We start from the raw sequence: 21392 nt of genomic DNA, 5'->3' as shown, positions 1-21392 counted from the left end.
TAAGGCTGCCAGGAAAAGTGAGGCAGATGGTGAGCAGCTTTGCCTGCCCACTAAGGCATTTGTCCTGAGGGTAGCGAAGGGAAATGCTGCAACACAGAGCTAAGTCACGTGGGACAGATGCTAACTGCAGTGAGAGTGACCGGTGAAGACAGGGCAATTAAGGAGGGGCTTTGAGAAGTTGGGAGGACTTGACAGATTACCAGCAAAAATGACTACAGTCATGAGGACCGATGGAGCCCCCATCAAGGTTCATGCGGTTGGACTCCTTCAGAGCAAGACCTCAACTTAACCAAGAGACACTAGAAACTGAGAACTGGTGATGCTAGTCCTACCTGTGCACCCCCCCAAGGGAAGTTTCTGAGGAATATTGGCAATGTCGTTAACAACACCGTCAGCCAATTTGTCCCAATACCTCTGTTCTTCCACCTCAAAATGCAACCACCTGTTTAATGTCTACTTGACTTCCCTAATTTACCCCACTCCCAGGGAAGCCTCCACCCAACCCAAACTGGAGATCCTAAAATGTATTTTAGGGTTTAAGTAGCCACAGCCTGAGCTCATCTCAAAGTTGTAGATAGTTAAGATTTGCCTGGGATCTCCATATCAACCATTCTCATTTACTGCTATGTAAGAAAAAGCACTCCAAACTTTGTGACACAAAACAACCACCACGTATTTTATTTTTATCATTAACATCATCGTCATCATCATCATCGCCATCATGTCTTTCAGTTTGGGGGTTTGGCGGGCTCAGGGAGGCAGTTCTCTTTGAGGATTTCTCACGCAGTTGTAGTCAGATGGTGTCTGCAGCTGGAGATCAAAGCCTTCCTCACCCAGATGTCTGGCGATTGATGCTGGTCTATTGGCCAAAACACCTACATGTGGCCTCTGCACATGGCCCAGGTTCCCCCACATCACATGGCCTGCTTTTCCCCTAAAGGAGGGAGAGCCAGTCAAAAGCCAGCTTTATCAACCGTTATAAACTATCCTCGGAGGTTCATAGCACCACTTCCCCACGCTCTACTGGCTGAAGCCCACCCAGGTTGGAGGAAGGGGACAAAGATTCTACCGTTCATGGTGGATTATCAGATCCCATTGCAAACAGAACAAGTGGAACAGGATGTATTGTCATGGGTATCTGTTGACAATACAGTCTGCCAAAGCTGCAACAACTCAGCCACAACAATTCGCATTCCTCTACCATGCGAATTCCCTCATGCTGTCCCCCAAGGTCCTCATCAGCTTGACATCCGAGGTCTTTTCTTCTAAACCAGGCTGTCTTCACTGAGGCCCCATCGGGGTGGTTCATCTTCCACAGTGTCCCCATCTAAAGGCTTGTAAACTAAAGTGACATGTCATCTGCCCCTACACACCCAATGAACAATGGTGGAACAGGCACGAGATAACTACTATCCACATCCCTGTTCAAAAAGGGGAAATGGGGGGCAGCCAGCAGTAACTGAATTGGAGCAATGTCTCAGCGGTTTCCTTACAGGTACCATTAATCTGAAATGCAAAAAATTGCATTATATTCTTATAAATTTTCACCTTCTCATTCTAACCCAAAGCAAGAAACCCTTGGCCCTGGGAGTGTTAAATGGAAGACAGATGAGTCCCTAGGAAGCAGCGGGGGGAGAGGGGAATAAGGGAGGAAATGGAGTATTCCTGTGGCTGCCAGGTGGGCTCTGTGCTGCACATGGCAAGAAGCCCTACGCTCACCTGGCCTAGCCCACTGCCAAAGGGGACTGGGTAGTGATGGCAAAGGACCACATAGCACCAGTCTTACGTCTTATCTTTCCCCATAAGCTGGAACACGGGAGTCTGTTTTGATCCAGTAGCGGTGCCCAGAAGGGAGCATGTGCGTCTACGCCCGTCAGTAGTCACCTTCTCCAGCCTGAGGAGAGAGCAGTGTGCAGAACAAAGCCAGCAGCAGGGGGAGCAACGCCAAGGACTGGAGTGAAAAGAGCCACCCGATAGTGCCATGCAAGCCAGACCTCTACCCCAGGACTACAAACCAATAATAAATCCCATATTTTGCTTCAGCTAATTTGGGTTGGATTTCTTTATCACTTGCGTCAGCAAGTATCCTAATTCACTCCCATTTTTCTCATCCAGCTCTGCTTTCATGGAAGGCTTGGCCTCCTGTGGACTCTCTCTCCCTTTCTATAGAAAGAGTCCCTCAATTGCATAGCTCTACCCTCTTGTCCTGGGACATTCCCATGTGGCGAGGAAGGGCTGTTCTCTCCTTCCTTAGTCCTCCAGTCCATCCAAGCTCTGGAAACAATTGGAAAGTAACCACAGCTCATACATGGCAACTGTCTCTACCCAGACTCAAGCCTGCCCCCTGCAACATTGACTGTGGACAATGAACAATTCCTCAAGTGTGCACCCGCTGCAGACGGACGTGCCAGGATGGTCTCACAAGATAGCTGCGTGTTCGGTGCAGACCACCTCAGACATAGCCCTGGCCAGGGCCAGCCACTTTTCCAGGGCCCCACCTGTCAGCTCCTCCCTTATATGACTCAGAGGGTGCTGGTATCAGCATGTCAGCAGGAAACGGCTCTTTAATCACTGCAAAGCCCCTTCTGATTGTAAAGATTAGATCAACCTCATGCAGCAGTGCCTCCTCATCCAAGGTAACTGGGATCACGTTTGAGAGCCATAAGCATTACTGAGCACCCACCCACACTCCCAGCTTGGTCCCTTGCACCCATTCTAGGTCTATGTAGAACCCAGGGCCTCGGATAACAGGGGTCTGAGAAAGGAAGACTTTAAGCATAACAGGGTTGGGGGAAAGGAAGGTCAAAGGTGTGAGACGCAGCAGAAAAGACTGAATCATAAGTGGCTACTGTCTACCCGCAAGCAATGTGGGGACTAGTCCTCTGATGCCAACCAGTCTCCATGACTCTCTGATTCTCACTCTGAACCTGGAGCAACCGACCTATGAGGCATGACCCAGGGAATAGCATGATATTTTTCAATCTTCTTTCAGTCCCTAAACATATATCATTCATTGGCATGGACACTCCAGTGGGCTCCAGGCTGCAGTATGGCTGGGGCTTGCTATGGCCATATCACCACCCACCTTGCGTCTGTAACTCCATCCCTTTCCTTCTAGCCAAGAAAACTAGTATACACTTCAGTTCATTGGCTGTCATTGTTAACAAGCCACCTGTGGCTCAGCTCACAAAAGATCTGGACACCGAACATGTTAGGCGTCATCATTTGAGCTGCTGACTCAACCCACTGATGGCACAGCCTTACGCCACACATGTCTGTTCCAGCACAGCCTCCCTTTAGTGCAGCCTTCAAAGCCTCTCTAACATCACTCCCCTGCTGGTATGTCTTCAGCCTTTGAGAGCGAAGTTGAAAAACAGTGGGTCCTTATATATTGGAAAGCCTGTTTCCAGAGAACACCCAATGGATTCCCCAACACCTTGATGAGGTGTGGTTGGCTACCAAAAAAGAGTTACAGATTCTTTTTTATTTATTTATTTATTTTGAGTACCTACTATGTACCAGGTACTCTTCCAGTACTAAACAGAACAAAGATCCTTGTCCTCAAGGAGCTTACAGTCTAACAGAGGGAGCTTACATTCTAACTAACTTAATAAATTAGTCTAATAAATATTGCCTATAACTTATGTCATATGTTATGAGGTAGTAAGTGCTATGGAAACAAAGAAAAAATTGCCAGATGGCAGAACTAAACATGGTGGCCTCATTGAAAAGGTAAGATATGAGCAAACACTTGACAAAAATGAGGAATTAGCCAAGTGAATAGAGAGGGAACAGTGTTCCAGGCAAAGGGAACAGCCAGTGCAAAAGCCCTGAGGCAGAACATGTGTGGCATCTGTGAGGAGCAACAGGGGCTGCCATGACTGGGATAGAGTAAGCAAGGGGGAGATTGGTGGAGAGGAAGCTGGAGAGGAAAAAACTATTCCAACCAGAGGGTATAAGTTCCACTCAAGCAAAAGAGGCAAGACACCCACATAAGTTAGGCTCCACATAGGCCCCTCACTCAGAGTCCCAGGTACGCCCCTGCAGATTCAAGGAAGATGTTCCTTCTGCTCCCAGCAGCCCCTCTCCTGCCTGCAGTCCCTGCCACTCGGCCAGCAGACCCAGGACCCAGCCACCACACAGCCCAACAGGCTGCTCTCTCTGGTCCCGGGAGCAAGCCATCCCCCTTCAACCCTGCCCTTGCCCCAATGACAGAAGGGCTGACCATTGTGAAGAACTGAATTTCAAAACTCACCAGTAATCAGAGGGTCTTTCCTTTCCTTCAACCCAGGCCTCAAAACCTCAGATTACAGATCCAAGCTCCTGGGACCTCCCAATCAAAAGCTGGCACCCACGAAGCCAGGGCTGGCCAGCCAGGCCCGGGACGTGGAGTTCTCACCTCCCATGCAGCCAGGACCCAGCAGCCATCTGGCCAGGCTCCGCATGGCCAATTAGACAGCAGGCAGGCTGACACCAGGACTGTCAGGGTATCAGGGCTGCAGGAGGCATCTGAGGCAATGCTCCCCAGCTGCTCAGGCGTAACTAAATCAGGCCTTCGCAAAGGGGAAAAGAGTGCATTACCAGCCCCAGACGTGCCAAGAGCTCCTTGGATCCACTCTTCGTCCCATGCCTCACCCTCTCCTTGGATTCGGCCTATTAGAGCTAAATGGACTCTATTTATTGCCATCCAAGATTTTTGCTTGGCGGGGCACAGTGGTGGTTGACCTAAACCAGCAGTGACAAGTGGCCACACTCAGTCCGCAGGCACCAAACTCATGGCCATCTTTCAGAATCCCTGCTTTGCCTTCTCTTACACAATATCTTTGCACCATGGGTACATCAGAACCTGGAAACCGCTCTCAGAGGCCAAGAGGCCTGGTGGAGGACACATAGATGAGTCACTGGGATGATGGCAGAGTCCCTGATTCTCTCCGGACCTCAGTTTCCCTTCTGACAAAACATTAGGGGTCAAAAGTCATCATCGCAAGGGCCTTTACAACTACGAGATTACAAAGACAGTTTAGTGTTCTGCTTTGAGAGCAAGGAGGGACTTTGAACTACAGGGAATCGCCGAGGGATTCAGAAGTCTGGGTCAGAATTGCCACTCAGAGTTTGCTGCAAGAAATGTAGGGCTGAGCTAGAGAAGGGCCCTCCCTAGCATCACCGTTCAGCTGAGACTCCCGGCACTTGAAGAATGTAGGTCTGAAATAAAGGTCTGAGGTTGGGACTGGAAATGGAGTTGGCGCCCCCATTCCCTGGGGTCCACTTCAGAAGAACTGGGGACTAGGGCCAGCCGAATGGCTCAGATGGTTAAGAGCTCGCTTAAGAGTTTGATCTCTGAGCTAACAGTGGTTTGAGTCCTGGCCCGAGCTGAGCAGCCGCTGAGCTGCCAACAGGTGGCAGGATGGCTCAGCTTAAAAAAAAAAAAAAAAACAGAAGAGCTGGGGACTTAGAGCTCTAATCAACAGGAGCACCAGGGGCACAGCTGTGAGTCAAGAGGGTAAAATCAGAAGGTCCGCTGCCAGTAGAAGGTCAGTAGGGAAGCAGTAGGGAGGCCAGGCCGGGCCTTCAGCGTCTCCGTAATAGGAAAACAGGTGGAAAGGATGGTGAGTGAGAAGGATGAGGAGTCTGGTTTAGTACATGTCTGACGTTCAGTCCAGAAGTCAAGAAAAAGGGTGGGGTGGGGCTACAAATGTGGGAGATGTTGGCAAAGAAAAATATAGAAAACGGTTTAGAGTAGATGAAGGAGGAAAAAAATCTAAAGGGCATATTGGAGCATATTGGAGAACGTTGCATTTAAGAGTTGAGAGTTGAAAGAAGGCCAAGTGGCCAGGAAAGAAGGCAGACAGAGCAGGGGCACCCAGAGCAGTACGAAGAGTCAGGTGGCACTGAAGCAGGGTGTCGTGAGGGCTCCTCATCAGCGAGTCCCAGCTCCCCTTCCAGAAGCACGGTGGGGCTGGAATTCCCGACGCTCCTTGGTAGCTAGTGGTAACATATGACCTTTTCTGGCCAATGAGTTGTAAGCACAGCAATGTGTCCCTTTCAGCAAGACATGTAATTAAAGCCGATATGAGACACCGGAGGCCTCTCTTCCCTCTGCTGCAATGACCACACATGTTCCAGTCAGGGTCCCCCTGCGGGTCTAGGTGTGAGGAGGACACGCGCGGACCCGGAGCTCAGGAGTGGAAATTCTGCTCTCATCAGGAGTGAGAAATCAACCTCTATTGCTTTAAACCACAGGGGTCATTTGTCACCGCAGCCCAGCCTAGCCTTTCGTGACCGATACACCAATGCAGGAATTTCTAGAAGGAGGAGGTGGCCAGCACTGCTGAACGGAGCAGAGAGGTGAGGATTGGGAAAAGTTATTGAGTCTGGCAAACAAGTGGAAATCAGTGACCCTCAAGGCTGGGCTGAGGGAGCGAGAACCAGACTGCAGAACATGAAGGAATGAAGTCTCGAAGGCAGAAGATTAGAAGTGGGTTAGCATGAGGGCCAGCAAGGTGGAGTGAAGGCCTAAGCTTTTATTCCTAGGAGAAGCCAGTGAAGAACTGAAGTCCTAATCTGGATGGTAGTTCGATTTGCCCAAGCTCATTTCTTCTCCACCTGGTTGGGGAGTAGAAGCAAGAAATCAGAATTCCTGCCCCTGCATTGTTTTCCTTTCCTTGTTGGCAGGGGTTGGGGGAGCACAGAATGAGAGAGAAAGCTCCTGGAAAAATCCTGGTCATAGGGGATGGAGGAGAAAGGGAGGGAATTGATGGGAAGATGGTCAATCCAGAGGGAACAGGGAAATTCAGGACTCCCTAAGGATTGACCTCGGGGAGCACGCGTTCCCACATCCATAAAATGGGCCAACCCCGAGGGTACAGGGTCATAGGGAAGATAAGAGAGAGTGATGCACGCATGTAGGCACATTACAAACTGTAAAACTCCATGCATTTGTGGTAGGATTAAGCTGGCTGACCGAACAACCTCAGGTCTACACTGGCTGTAACAGAGAGTTCTCACACATGCCAGTGTAGACAGAGGTGGGAGACCTGAGTCCACCTGCAGCCTTCCTGGGTGATCCTGGGTTAGTCATCTGTCCTTTCCAAGCCTCAGTCTCTGATACATCAAATGGGGGAGACAATCTCCGAGAGACTGCTCAGCTCTGACATTTTAAGATACAGAGAGTCAATTAGCCCCCTGGCTGGTGTGTACTTCTTATATAAACAAGACCTAGAACTCTTTGTAATCAATTAAACTTGAAACAGTTATTACGGTATTAAGTAGATGAACAGACACCAAAAAATAACAAAAGAACTAATAACTGTCAAATGAGATTTTAGATCTTTAATCCCTTTGACTCAGTTCTCAGCCCAAGGACACACATGCTTTGGCCACATTAAAACCCCTTGACTGCCAACAAAGGCTCCATCTGGGCTGGCCCGCCAGAGATATACCCTCTCACTGGCCAGCTCAGAGCACCCCTGCCCCACGTCTGCCTCCAACAACATGGGCTCCAACTGTCAGATGCCTCCAACAGGCTGTGCACACGTGTCCGAGCCTGCCTGCATATTGCCGCCCTCCCATGATGGAAAGAGTGTGTCACTGAAGCAAACAAAACACATAAAATTAGCCCTGGGGTCTGTGCTCACCCTGAACTTCATCACTGTTACCAAAGACAAATGTAAGATTCGGGGAGAGAAATCCTGAGCTCTGACCTGCTTTGGCCCCTAGCCCTGTTCTTGTCAATCCCTTCAGTGCAAAGTCAACCCTGAGATGTCCTGGGAAGCTGATACCCAGAAAAACCTCAACCTCTCCCATCATTGCGTGAACAAATCAGTTCTCTCTCTCCCTCTCTCTCCCTCTCTCTCTCTCTCTCCCTCTCTCTCTCTCTCTCTCTCTCTCTCTCTCTCTCTCTCTCTCTCTCTCTCTCTCTCTCTGTCCCTCCCTCCTTCCCTCCCTCCAGCAAAGGCCAGGTTGGGCATGGTTCTTAGAGCCTGCCTGGGTTTAATTATGCCTCTCTTCTCAATGGCCTTCACTGGGGTCCGACAAGCTTGATGACTTTGTCATAAATTAGCCCATGCCTGTGATCATGGAACCAATTTCCACAAAAGGCAGGACCCAGGCCCCACCACCTGTCATGAGCCAGCTCTGCTTCGCAGCCTAGTGAGGGCAGCACACATCTGTTCTCAGGCAGCCATGACTGGCCTCTCATTTCCACATCCAACTCAAGTTAGTAATGACCTTGCAGGACAAGCGAAATGCCAGGTCCAGCCCACCCTGCCACCCCACACATCTGCCTTCCTGCCCTCCACTTGGCAGCCATGCGATTCCAGTGCTGGTGAGGTGAGCTTCGATGACTCCTTGAGTAGGCCCAGCAGGGCCTGGGGACAGGTAGGGGTCCTTCAGAAGTCACTAGCCCTCAGGAAGCTGTGCCTGTCCTAAGAGGTGTGTCCCTTGACAGCTGCCCTAGACAGTCTGGACCAAGTCGCTCCCACTGCATTTACTGCAGAGGCACAGGGGGCTGGTGGGACCCAGGAGCCCTGCAGACTGGACTCTGAGCTTGCTGCTTAAGGCTCCACATCAAACCGCACAAGAACATGGCACAGTCCAAGCTGGATGCATCATGAACTCAACCTGCCGCAGCGTCCTACCCCATCCCACAGCGCCCTGCCTTAACCAGGCCTCCCGCTGCCGTTACACAAGTGCTCCTGTCACAGCAATGCAGCAGCCATGCATTAGAGCTCAGGAGGCTGGGTTCTCACCTTACTTCCTTCACATTCACACAGCCTAAATGGAGAACTAAATGTTTAGTTCCCTGAATACCGCTTTTCCCCTCTCCGAGATGAGATGTTTGGACGGGACCATCTCCTCTACTGACCGCTGCCCTGTGTAAAGTTACTTCAAAGGTCACATTTTGCAGGCAGGCATGGAGAGAAGATTCTAAAAGCAGGGGGACTCCACCATTGCGCTGGCTCCCCACCAGAGTCCTAGAAATTCCACTGGAAGAGACCAGTCCCAGAGCAGGGCCCTCACCCGCATTCTGCCTTTAAAGCAGCGGTTCTCAACCTTCCTAATGCCGCGACCCCTTAATACAGTTCCTCATGTTGTGGTGACCCCCAACCATAAAATTATTTTCGTTGCTACTCCATAACTGTCATTTTGCTACTGTTATGAATCGTAATGGAAGTATCTTTTTGTTTTCCGATGGTCTTAGGCGACCCCTGTGAAAGGGTCGTTCGACCCTCAAAGGGGTCGTGACCCACAGGTTGAGAACCGCTGCTTTAAAGCCAGGGCCAGCAGAAAGCGAGATCCCTGTGCTATTTTCACTCATTCATCTCTCAGCCTTTTACGGGAGAAGGCTATCCTCCTTCACCTACTGTTCAACACCTCCACAGTCTGGCCTCATTTCACCTTTTCATCCTGTTCCTCGCCCTGCCCGACTTGCATCTTCAGCCCCAGATCAGAGGCAGACTCTGTCTTCCCTGAGCTTTCCTTCCATTGTCCCACCATATCTTTCCACCAGAGAGTATTAATATGGCAGATCAATCTAACTGTTCGTTAAAGAAAAGCCCTAAGGACTCCTCCTGTGTGGCATTTTAAAGCCTAGTTCAAGCGGCTACTTGCTTCTAATTCTTGAAACGGGTAAAACTATTTCTGCAAACCAGAGTTCCCTACCTAACACTGGCCCTCTCTTCCCTAGTGTTATGGGCTGAAGCATGTCCCCCCAAATCACATGCTGAAGCCCTAAGCCCCAATAACCAAGAATGTGACTGTATTTGGAGACAGGGTCTTTAAAGAGGTGATTAGGTTAAGATGAAGTCACATGGGTGGGCCCTAATCCCATCTGACTGGTGTCCTTATAAGCAGAGGAGACTTGAACAGAGACCTGTGCACACAGAGGGGTGACCATGTGAGGACACAGAGAGAATGCAGCCACCTGCAAGCCACGGAGAAAGACCCCAGACGAAAACCAACCCTGCCAGCACCTTGACCTTGGACTTCCAGCCTCCAGAATCGTGAGTAAATAAATTTCTGTTGTTTAAGCCACCCAGTCTGTGGTGCCTATTATTCCAGTCCCAGCCCACTAACACATGGAATGTTTGGTCTCTCTACCCAACCAGTCTAACTGTGAGTCAGAGAATAACAGCGTGGAAAGAGCCTTGGATTGTAGAATCCTCTACCCTACTTTTCAGATGGGCACACTGAGGCCCAGTGAAAGGAAGAGGTTGACCAAAATCATACAGGAGACAGTGGGCTGAGCTTCGCCCAGGGCTGTTTTGGTCATGAAACACTGAGCCTTAGAAAAACAGACCTGCTATATTTTCAGCTGCACTGACCTGCCTGAGCTGAACAGACACAAAAAAAATGAATTCCCCATGGACACGGCCCCACCCACCCTGAGGTTCCGTGTGAGTAGCAGACATACAGGCCCCGGCTGCCTGGCTCTGCCCAGAGAAGGCTGTCTCAGTAAACGCTGGGTGTGCTCACAGGAACCCCTAGGAATGCAGAATAGGGCTTCCTGAGCTGACACCAGAAATCAGTTTAATATAATCTGGAGCCATTTGAGGGAGTGTGAGAAGACAATAATATCAGGAGGCGAGTCACTGTGGTCTAGACCTGCCCCCTGAACCCCAAAACCTCTTACTGAAAGCACGGCCATCTCAGAAGTGGTAAGTCTTGGTTCCATTTTTAATCACCATCTCAACATTTACTAAGTATGTTTGTTGAGTGAGTGAGATCCTGCATAAAGTTAAGGCTCAGGAAGGTTAAGAAAGAGGGGATCCCTTTGAACTGGGTCAGGGTTCAGCAAACTTGAGACGGAAGAACAAATCCTGTCCCTCACAACAATTTAAAAATTATTCAAGAGCCATAAAACAAATGAAAGCACCATTATGTGAACAATACCCTTTCAAAATTTTATAAATGAAACTATGATAGTTTCATTTTCATTTTCAATTTTATTTCAGAGCCACGTGTACGTACCCAAAGAGCCGCATGTCCTCACGAGCCGCAGTTTGCCAACCCCTGGACTGGGTGATCAGGGCAGCTTTTCTGGGGAGGCTGGAACTTGAGCTCACCATCCAAGGACCAGTGGGGCGTGGGGAACACCATCAGGCCAGAGGCTGCTGGAAGGGGCAGCCGTCCACGGGCAGCCCCATGGGCAGATTTTGTTTCAGGTTTCTGAGGTGAATTTGTTACCCAGGTCCAGGCTGGTTTGGAACTTTGTCCCCAGTATTGCACATTGACAAATGTCTATCTAGATGAGGGGGTAGAAAGAGAACACGCAGTCCTCGCTATAAAGAATCCCTTGTGTAAATGAGAAGACCAAGCTCCTTACTGAGGACAGGCTCACTGGCCATGGCCAGCTCTTCTCAGCAGTGGCTTGTGGTCCAAACACGATTACTGGACTATTTGAAATTTCTCACCATCTTCCGGGATCCCTGAGTGTTTATGGCCAGCATTTATGAATGAATAAAGGAATAAATACCTCTAGGCTCACATTTAGCCCCATGAGAGGACTCCTAATGAGACTTTTGTGACACCACACAGTGACACTAGTCAGCTGCCTGAACCTGGCCTTTTCCTGGGGGTTCCCAGGAACCAGGGCTGCCCATAGGAGGGCCAGGTCCCCAGGCCCAGAGCAACACTTCCATTCCAACCAGCTTTCCACAACCTGTCTAGCTCGAGAGCACCTTCATCTCCCATCTCCCCAATTTCAGGAGGTGTGAACTGGTATTTGAACAGTGAAGATCCATTTGGGGGAAGTTGAGTACAAACTAATACTGTTTGTTTTCCAGACACTACCAGTTTGTCCTAATAATCTGAAACACTTTCCTCCTTTGCATATAAACTTTTACAATGAATCAAAATATTTGTAGCGTTCTCAGTGAAGATTTGTCTTCTATGGGATGAATAATGGTTGATTTTATAAATATATTTCCATTCTCCTTTGCTGTGAAAGAGGCAGCATTCCTGTCACTGTGTTCCTTATGTGACGAAGTGACTGGTGATAGGAATGGGTCTGCGCTGGGACAAAGCCTTCCCCAGGTGGAAGGGGCTGTTCTCACCTGTAGGCAGAGGGATGCCCTCACACTGAAGACCTCAGAGGAAGGAAGGAGGGCCAAGTTGAGGCTCAGCCATGCCTCTGGCACCTGTGAGCTTGGCCACAAGAATGTTAACATGTCTAGGAGGGCATTCCAGTATTAAAATGGAATCTTCTGGTTGGAGTTGGCCTAGAACTAGAAGCTGAAAAACCCAGGCAAGGTGCCTGAGAAACTGCCAGCCCTTTAGCACTAGAAGGCAGGTGATGGAAATCAGAAACTATGAACTTGGAGGATATGCTGTGAGAGTCACGGCTTCTGGAACTCTCTGTGTCATTTTTCCCTGTTGTTCTCCTTCAGTAATCAGTTGCGATCTTTTGAAATGTCTAGGATGCCTCAGTTGCTCCAGGGGAAATCAGGGTAAACTCATGGCCAGAGTTCAAAGGAGGAAGAGCTATGTTTATTTAGTACTAGGAATGTCTTGGTGAAATAGACAATTTTCTAGGAAGATAAAAGTTACCAAAATTGACTCAAGAAGAATATTCTCTAAACAGACCATTAACCGTGAAAAAAAAATTCAAAAACATTGAGGAAGAATTATCTCTATAAAAGGTTATGAGCTTGGTTTTATGGATGAGTTCTTCCAGATTGTTTTAGAACATAGAAAGAACAGAAAACTTCCCAATTCCTTTTATAAGGCTAACATAATTCTATGAGAAACATGGCAAAGATAATATACAAATACATATATAATGTTATATAATATACATAATACTGTGTGTGTATACACATATACGCATATATCTACACACACATACAGGTACAGACCAATCTTATGAGTACAGATGCAAAAATCCCAAATAAAAAAACAATAAATCAAATCCAGCAGCTATTAAAAGAATAATTCAAGATGACTAATGCTGTATTTATCCCTGGAATGCAATGATGATTTAATATTTGGAAGTATACACTAGTCCACGTCGATATGCCACAGGGGAAAACAAAAACCATAGAGATTCTAAGGATATATTTTTTTAATGTAATACTTCTTGTGAATTTTTAAAAATAGCTCAGCAAACTGGAAGGCATGAACTTACATCTGTGATCAACATCCTGTTCGTTGTGGAAACTGCAGGGGCTTGTCTGCCCAAGTCAGAAACAGGGCAAATTTGACTTCTATCACTATCGTGATTGTACACTTTCTATTTCTAGTCAGTAACATGAAGCAGAAGTAGGACCTTTTTTTTTTTAATTCAGGAGATCAAATGATCATTATTTGCAGAAGATATTATATCCTACCAAAAAATAAATCCCAAGAGAAAAACTACCAAAGCTAATAACAGTTCAGTAAGGGGAGTCATTACAAGTTAAAAACACACAAATCTATAGGTTACCTATATATGCGAAATAACGAGTTAATGGAAAATACAATGGGAAAAATGATTCTGTATAAATGAGTAGTGAAATAATAATAATAATAATAATAATAATAATCCTAAAAATAATCTTAATGAGAAGACATGTAAGCTCTTTTAAAAACATTTTTTTTTAATTTAAAAAGACGTAAAAGCAGAATTGAAGAAATACCATGTTTCGGGGGGAAACCTAAATTTTTTTCAAATTCTTTTCCAAACTCTTTTTTAAAAAGAGCTATACATGAAAAGAGAGGAAGCAAGGCTTGCAGGACTTGCTCTCAGAGGCCTGCACACCCTCAGGATGGCAGTGTTAGAGAAAACGGGACATTAGTCCCCACTCTCCACGTCCACAGGGAACCATCTAATGTCCCAGAGAGAGAAAAGCGCATATGCTTTAGAAGCATAAAAGAACATGAAACATGATAATTCTTGAAACCTGCTTTGGAAATTGTGAGACGCAAGTTCTCCGTGTTCTGCAACTGTTCAAAAATCACTAATGATTCATGAAGGTAGGAAATTAAACAAAACTGTGAGTGCCATCTCATGGAGAAAGCAACCAATACGGTGTCCAAGTTATCCTTGTCGCAATCCTCTAATTACGTAAAGTCTGTGGTATCTGACGGGGCATAAAGCCACAATGATAAAAAACAGTATAGAGAACAATAAGAGCTGTTAGCTAAATCACTCAGACATAATGATATATGAATATATTATTTGATAAAGGTGGCAGTGAACATTAGTGAGGAGAGGAAGGATTAATTATTATAATAATTAATGGTTAGGGCAAGTGGTTTACTTTTGAGGGGGAAAATAAATTCTCAATTCAATTTTATGAGAAAATAACTTCAGATGAATTAAGACTTTATCTAGAGTTAGATTAAAGTTAAAAAAAACTAATTAGAATAAGATAGAGAAAAATAGCAGAAAGCAGAAACTCCATAAGACCAGGGATATTTGTCTGTTTTGTTTACTGCTGCATCTTCAGTACCTAGAATAGTGCCTGCCACATAGTAATTGCTCAATAAATTTATTGAAAGGATGAATGAATGAATAAATGAATGAATGAATGAAACTTTTTTCTCTATAAATTCTCTGGTTATATTGTTTGTCACATTTTCTATTAGGCTTTTTTTTTCCTTAGTTACTGTAATTTAATCTTATATCTTCTTACATATTAAAGATGATAACTCTGTACATTACAATTATTGCAAATAATTTCCTAAATCTGTACTTTGTCTTTTCATTTATTTGAAAAATTTACATACCAAAAAAAATTTTTTCTATGAGGTCAGTCAATTCAATCAATTTTCTTTTATGACTCCTTCTGATTGTTGTTATTTACAGAAAGATGTACAAATTCCTAGATATAAAAACAGTCACGGGATGTAAAGTACAGCATAGGGAATATAGTCAATAATATTGTAATAACTATTGTAATAACTACTGAACTTTTGGGGGCCATCACTTTGCAAGTTATATAAATGTCTAACCACTATGTTGTATACCCAAAATTAATATAATACTGTATGACAACTGTAATTGAAAAAAATTTTTTTTTAATGGAAGTTCTTCCCAATTCCAAATTGTTACTGAGGCTGAGACAACCCTCAGTGGTCTGGTCTAAGTCACTTCAATGCGGGGGCTAGTCCATCCCCTCCCAGGGCCTGGGGACCTGCCTCAGAGGCATCTGGTCCTGAGGGTTTCATACCCCAACCAGACCCATCAAACCCCCAAAGCTTCCCTTCCCGTGCACTCTTTTGCATAACCACAGGGTGAGGTCATATGTTTAGGACACCATTGTTCCATTGCCATGGAGATAATGAGATGTCAAAGCACTGGAGAGAAGCCTCCTTGAAGGAAGGAGCCAGGGAAAAACGGAGGGAAGAGAGGAAGAACCCGCAGATTAGCCAGATGACCAAAAACATATCCCAAGTTGCTCATCAGGTCATGCTCAGGCACACAGTTTCCCAGGTGTCCCATCTGTTTGGAAGGCATGTGACCTTCCAGCCCTACCCAGCTTTCAACTACAACCCACAGGCAGCACCTGACCTCAGGAGATGAGGTTCCCAACCCTTTTAACCTCTGGGGCTCCCGGCCTGACTCTGAGCTGTCCAATGGCCTCCTCGGGAAGTTTCAACTGAGCTCTGTTTTTCCCAGAATATAACTCCTTGTTCCCAATCACTTCACTACATCATTCTTACCCTCCCTGCCCCGTCCTGATCCAATTCCTCATCTATCCTCTCTCTGCTTCCAGGACAACCTCTCTGAGGCAAGAGTCTGATTCCCTTACTCATCTTCTAAAATTAATTCAGTGATTAACCATTGTCCTAAGGGGGGGGGGGAGAATCTAAATTCCTCAGGATGCTATTCAGACCCTTTATAATCTGGCTCCTGCTTCTCTCTCCAGCCAACTTCTTACCATACCCTTCTTTATATTCTGCTCCAACCATATTCTTTGTCTCTGGCATTTAAAAATGCTGCTTCCCCGCGCCCCCCCCCCCCCCATCTAAAAAGCCACCTGTTACTGATACCACTAGGCTAGGGAGAGTCCTATTTATGTCCCCCTATTTCAGATAAGGAATTAGGGTTCAGAGTGGTCAAACAATTTACCTAGGGTCACACAGCTTTTAAGTAGCAGAGCTGGGATTCAAACCCAGGTTTTTCCAGTTCTAAAAGTTCTCGTTCTTTCACTATCTAAGGTGGCCAACCATCCTAGTTTGCTCAGAACTGTCAGCGTTTCAGTATAAAAGTCTCATGTCCTGGGAAACGCCTCATTCCTCAGCAAACCAGGATAGCTGACTCCCCATGCTGCTACCCAAGCTGTTGCCTTTTCCTATTGATGCCAGTTCATCTTAAACATATGAGTTCTTTCTCTGCCTCCTCCAGGAACCCTCCCAGGACCACCCTGTACCCAGAGAAGTTGATTTCTTCTGGCCTGCCACATTCCTGGGCCTCACTCCATCTAGAAAAAAAATCACATATGTCCAAATGACCTCCCTAGAATCTCTCTTGCTTGAGGAAGAAATCCTGAACATTAGAACCAAGGCACAGTTACCTCTGTGGCCCCAGGGCATGACAAAAAGCAGGGGCTCAATTAGCATTTGTGTGATAAATGGGCACATCTGATAAGAGCCGTTTTGTGGGTCACCTGGAGGTCACCATCTCCTGAGAAAGTGGTTTCCAGAAATAACCCTGCAGCTAAAAAATTCAGGACTGGATCATGTCTGGAGTCCTATATTCAGCAAAAATGACCCAAGCGTTTGCTCCGCGTGCCACTCACGGGCCCTATAAGGCGTAGACACAAATCCAACCCGAACCTCTCTGCTGCTGGTTTCCACGCCCATTGGTATCTCCAATGCCCTCATTACAAATCTCTGGGAACGCTAGGTGGTGGGAGCCATTTATGAAGTGTCCTGGGGAGGAGGAGGGAGAGAATTAGATACGCAGAATTCCATCTTACCAAATGCTTACTGCGCTGAGGCCTCAGAAATGACGATGCTGTGCTCGGCACCCACGGGAGCGAGCTGCTTCTCTCCTCCACTGACACAAGGCCTGTTTCGCCCCAGCATGCCCTCTGCGAAGACCCAGTGCCTGAGAAAAGAAATATGAGGGTAGCTTCACTCCAGCTCGGAGGCTCCATCCTGGTGAGCAGGCAGACAGTAAACTCAGGAAGAGGCACAAAAAGAGAAGTGTCATGGCCTGCTGTAAGAAGGAATTCAGATTCAAGCTGGTTCTGATTTACCCAAACATGTGCTACTGCAGGGACATGCACCTTCCGGAATGAAAACCACCTGACGCGTGTCAAAACACCAACATCACTGCCCACTGGCAGCCCATGACATCTCTCTCCATGCAGGAGGGACCGATATTCGATTCAGCCACCACCTTCTCCTTCCCGCCTTGCCCCATGATGAAAGCACTCTTCCCACAGTGAGACTATGGATGGGCTTGGGGAAGCATCAGTGAATAGTTAGAATCTTAGCTCTTGGGAGAATGCAGAAGAGAAGAGATCAGGGGTGAAGAAAGATTAGAGGTGATAGAAGAGGAAAAAAACTGGTGCCTAGAAAACAGTGAGGTCCGCAGCTTAGTGGGCCAACCATATGTTTATATCGACAATAATCAAGAGGACAATACATCTGTCGTCCCTCCACAGGCACAGCACCTAAGAGTTCACAAATGTTTCTTAGCTCCTGTTGAGCTCTACACCTAACTTTTGGGGTAAGAAGAACCTTGATTACTAGTCCTATGGTATACAGGCCAAACTCAAGGTGCAGAAAGATTAAACAATGTACCAGCAGGTCCACAGCAGGTAAGAAGTGGAGCTCACGCTTAAATCCACTTCCGTCTTACTCAATATTTGATTTATTTAACAAGCCCTCTTGTAGCCCTTCTTCCGTCCCAGGCATTGTGCTCATCTCTCACGTGATCACGCGAATGGCCCTGGGCTCTCCTCCCTCTGCTCCACCCGCACCTTCTTCTGCTCCCGCCTTCTGTCTCCTTCCTACATTACTCAGCGTCCTGAAGAGGCATCTTTGAGATAAGCGAGCATTACCTAACTTAGTGCAGAGGGTGCCTTGGGAACCAGGTGGGCAGGGGGAGACTTTCTATTTCCTAACTGGGCTTTTGCAGTTCATTCCACCAATTTGAATAAGTATTCTGAACACCTACTGTGTGCCAGCCCTGGAGCCGAGTGACAGTGGAAGCAGACTTCAAGCCCCTCATCCCACCCACAGCCCAGGACCTTGGCTGGTTCCCACCCATGTGCCCTCCGAATCCCAGCGATCCAGTGAGTTGAGCTGGAACCTCCCAGGAGGGAAATGTGGGAAGTTCAGGCTGCTGGGAGAGCCCAACAGGGAAGAGGGGGATTCTGGGGTCAAACACAAAGTAGGGTCAAAGGATTACATGCAGTGCCCTGGTTGGCAGAAAATTTAGGTGCCCACCAGCCAAGGAAGCGGTTTGAACATTCATGATCAAATGTCTTGCTCACACCACAAGATGTAAACATCCATTCAGCAACACAGGGCTTCTCACCACATTTGGAAGAGCTTCTTTTCACTGAATCCCACTGGTTTTTAAAAATGCATTATGACTTTTCAGGTTCTTTCAAAGAGTTTAAAGCAGATGGATCTATGAACAAGACAATGGTGTCTCTTCTATAAGGGCAGAGCAAGGAAACTTCTACTGTGAGCAACAGGTACCCACCCCTGCAGGGACTGACCGCGGCTTCTCTGGCAACAGGCAAGCTCCTGGAGGCTGGGTAGAGCCCACAGTGCTGGGTCTCTCCTTGCCCACCCTCAATGGCTTACTCCAGTTTCTACCTCTACGCAGATCCCCAGCCCCAGGGACCCGTACAAAGGTCCGCGTGCTGAAGAGCGGCAGCGAGGGCCATGAGAAGGGACATCACACCAAGAATGAAGCTTAAATAAGGTGGAATCAGTCCCGCAAGCTTTCCCAGCCCGGCCCCCTTGGTGTCCTGGTGCCTGCTGTGGTCCACTGGGACTCACAGGCTCATATACAGCCCTGTGTCCTGCTCTCTGACTGGGGACCTTTTGCGGCTGCAGTGTCTCCAGCAATTAGAGAACTCCCCGACTTCTCTTTGAAGCCACTGTGTGTACAGGTGGGCCGGAAGCCTCTCACCCAGAAAATGCAGAGGGCCCTTTGGTTTGGGGCCCCCAGGGGGTCTGCTAGGAACCAGTTCCAGGGGAAATCTTGGCAACCAAGTCTCCATCAAGCACACTCTGGGTACACGGATCAGGGCCAGATGGATGAAATTACCCTTGAAATGTGAGCAAGATGACAGGCCAGGCTAGGAGGGAGGGAATGGGCACTCAGAGGTGAAAATGCCTGGGCTGTATGGTGCTGGGCACAGCCGTGGGAGAGAACGTTCAAATGTGGTGTCAAAGCTCCCAGGTTGGCCAACTTTGGAGAGTTAGCTCAGGGCTTTGGACTGGAGAGGCAGAGGGAGGATTCCTGGGCAGCACCTAAGATGGGGGGTAGGGGATGGAGGGGGAGAATCTCAAAGTCTCAGTTGCCCAGGCCATGGCCTCCACTTCAAGCTCAGCCTACAGTTCAGCTCATAAGACCTTGAAACATGGTAGAACTTTCCAGTTGCCTTCCAAAGATGTTATTCCAGGCCAGAGCACATCTAAGCTTTTACCACTACTGACTTTGGGGTTGGTCGCAGATGTTTGATCTCTGTGCAGGAGGGAAAACTGGAACTCCCTGGGAAGGAGGAGACCAGCTGTGGGCCCACTGGGGTGCCCCTGGGCCTGACACATGACCATTCCGGCGGGACAACAAGGAGGAGCACACGGCCAAGGGTCAGGAGGCGAGGCGGGCAGGAAAGTCCACGGGCCGGAAACAGAGCCCTTGGTCAGCGGGTGGACAAACACTCGGGAAGAGAGGCAGTGACAAGGGGTAGATGGAGGCAGAGGGCGGCTGCAAGGAAGGAACTGGGTTCTGAGCCAGAGGACAGCCGAGCAAGGTGTCCTTCGTCTGGGACACAGACCCTTGCTTTCCCCACTCACCATGCATTTGCTCCCAGATTCACTCACATTTCTATGTCTGTGTACGTCCCTGGATGGTAGCAAACTTGAAGCTGAGCCTGTACTCAGTACAGGCGTATTGAACCCTGACTCATGCAAAAGCCCGAAATCCTGGAGTCAGCCTTGACGCCTCTCTCCCACACCCAACATCTAGTTCAACAATCAATGGTATCAGCTCCACCTTCAAATAATATCCAGACTGATGGTTTCCCACCTCGTCCACTGCTAAGCACCCCCATGTGGGCCACCGCCATCTCCCACCTGGATGACCACAATTGCTGATGGAGCTCCCTGCTTCCTCCAAAGTCATCCTTTACAAATCCAGGGCCGATCATGTCATGCCTCTGCTCAGAAGAATTCTACTTCATCCATGGAACGCTAACAACCTTCCATAGCTCTGCACAATCTGTCTCCCACCTCACCACCCCCATTCCCTGTCTAGCTACAGCTGCGTCTTTGCTGTTCCTTGAACATGCCAGGCACGTCCTACCTCGAGGTCTGCACACCTGTGCTCTCGTTCTGGGTGCTCTTTCCTCAGAGATCTTTGTGGCTCACTAGCTTTCTTCCTTTTGGTCTTTACTCAGAGGTCCACTTCTCGACGTGGCTGTCTCTGACCATCCCATCTAAAACTGAACCCGCACACTCTCCCAACACTCCCCAGTCACTGCCTTGGCTTATTTTCCATCAGAGCCCATAGCAATATCTAATAGACTCTACATGTTGCTTGTGTGTCCTATCATTCCAACTAAAACAGCACCCAGGGACAGGAGGCGCCACCACGGTTGCTCCCCGCTCCATCCTCAGGGGCCTAAACAGTGGCCAGCAGGTAGCAGGCCTTCAATAGACATTTGCTTCACAAAGGAATAAGTGAACAAATGAACCAGCTACATGCCAGCATGTACGAGGTGGGGTCTCTTTCTGTCTGCCTCTCAGACCGGCATTTCCGTTTCTGAACCTGCGTGGGTCACATTCATCTTCTGCTCAAGCCACAGGGTGGGGACAGCTCCAGGGCCGGAGTGAGTCTTCCCCTCAGAGTCTCATGCTTGGCGGAGCGCCTAATCAGAGTTCCAAGTGTCACATGCACTAGTAATTAGCATCCTGGAAAAAACTCTTCACCAGGCCGCCTTCCTAATCTCTGGGACATTCTGAACACTCCGCTGGCAGTGTTGGACACTGAAGGGCCTTGATTGGGGTTTTAAAAACAAAGTGATGATGACAATATGTGCTCTTCACGGCCCTCCCCCACCAGGCCCTGCCTGAGCAGCGGCTGAATTGCAAAGCCCTGCAACCCCCCAATTCCCAGGAGACCGGGTCTTCCCTCAACATGTGCTCTATGTGGGGAAAAAAGGAAACACGGCGTTTCTAAATCTCAGGGTGACTATATTTTTAAGTCATCTTATTCTCTG

At 47.9% G+C, this 21392-nt stretch overlaps 1 long non-coding RNA gene across 1 annotated transcript in view; it reads right to left on the bottom strand.

Moving 5' to 3' along the window:
- Positions 1–680: 680 nt before the first annotated feature.
- Positions 681–21392, bottom strand: part of LOC109390635 (uncharacterized) — a 26236-nt gene continuing 5524 nt past the window's right edge. Inside the window, exons 2-3 of the long non-coding RNA XR_002125623.1 lie at positions 16902–17032; positions 681–934 (exon numbers count right to left, since the gene is read on the bottom strand). This is a non-coding gene — a long non-coding RNA (uncharacterized LOC109390635). The remainder of the gene's footprint in view (positions 935–16901; positions 17033–21392) is intronic.

The sequence above is a fragment of the Hipposideros armiger genome, unplaced genomic scaffold, assembly GCF_001890085.2.
Source record: "Hipposideros armiger isolate ML-2016 unplaced genomic scaffold, ASM189008v1 scaffold_0, whole genome shotgun sequence".
Classification (NCBI taxonomy): domain Eukaryota; kingdom Metazoa; phylum Chordata; class Mammalia; order Chiroptera; family Hipposideridae; genus Hipposideros; species Hipposideros armiger.
This window is presented reverse-complemented; position numbering and strand designations above follow the sequence as displayed.